A 1,451-nucleotide genomic window follows, 5' to 3' on the forward strand; every position below is an offset into this window, starting at 1 on the left:
TGAGGGGCAAAGGGACAAACCTTTCTTTGGGCAAGGTTAATCCTTGACTAGCTAATGATGTTGAGCATCTTTTCATGGGCTTATTGGACATTTGTGTATTTTCTTTAGAGACATGTCTATTCAGATTCATTGCTCATTTAAGATTGGTTTATCTTTTTATCATTGAGTTGTAAGAGTTTTTTTTTTTTTTAAAACTATATTCTAGATACAAATCTCTTATCAATTAAATGCAAATATTTTCTCCCATTCTGTGTATGGGTACTGTTTTTTCACTTTCTGGTTGATGTCCTTGAAAGCAAAAACTTAAAATTTTTGTGAAGTCCAATTGATCTATTTTATTTCTTGTGCTTTTTAAGTTATAAGTTTAATTTATTTAAGTAATCGCTTATTTTGAGTGAGTTTTGTCAGTTTGTGTCTTTCAAAAAACTTTTTCAGTTCATTTAGTTATAAAATTTATGGGATCAGAATTATTCGTAGGATTTCCTTATTGTTTGTTTAATACCTGTAGGGTGTATATCCTTTTATTACTTTTTTTGTTCATCAGTCTATGTAGAGGTTTATTAATTTTTTTGCCTTAAACTTTCTGAATAGGGGATTTCCTTTCGCTTCCATATAAATTTATCTTCCTCTATTTTAGATGTCACAGTTTTTTCTTTTCAGTATTGACTAATATAATAGAATCCAAATCCATAGATAAAGAAACTACTACTCATATAGTTTCAAAACTAAAATTGATGGTACATTTGTACCCAATCTGAGTGGCTCTCAATAGCATGGGTTTTGAAGCTACAAGCCAGTAGCTTCCTTTCCCTTATGTGTGCCTTGGACATACTTGGGTATAGTGTAAGTGTTCGATACTAAGCTTTCGATTGCTGATTTTGAAAGCCATCGATCCAAACATAATGCAGCTGAATGACACAGCTACCAGCAAAAACAACCAGATAAGGAACTAGGCACCCCCATAACCATAAAGGTTCCTCTTTCAGAACCCCAGGGTAACCTAGATAACTGCTTAAATGACCCTAGAGAACTGTTTGAGTCTCTCTTCCCACGCCCCATTCTATACTTATGCTTTAAATTAGCCAATAAATAGTGAACCCATGAAACCCTAGATATCTCACCCTCAGACTATAATAAAGGCAGAGAGAGCCCTAGGCCCTCTCTCTCTCTGTTTTTCTCTCTCCTTGTGACCTCACTGTGTGACTTATGGGCATGCTGTGTAACCTCTGGCACCTGTGAGTACTAAATCTTGTTTCTCAAAGTTTCCTGATGGTTTTTGCTGAAGTGCATCCTGCAATCATAAAAGAAAACCAAAGGCTGGTCCAGCTGCAACATTGTCCTTGTGAGGGTAATGTCTGTGAGGCTCAGGAGTGAAAACACAGGCCTAGGTGAATGCCTTGGGCAAAGCTCATTGAGAGCGTCACCATGAATAGACTAGGACTGATGCAACA

This window comes from Pteropus vampyrus, unplaced genomic scaffold (assembly GCF_000151845.1).
Source record: "Pteropus vampyrus isolate Shadow unplaced genomic scaffold, Pvam_2.0 Scaffold151, whole genome shotgun sequence".
Classification (NCBI taxonomy): domain Eukaryota; kingdom Metazoa; phylum Chordata; class Mammalia; order Chiroptera; family Pteropodidae; genus Pteropus; species Pteropus vampyrus.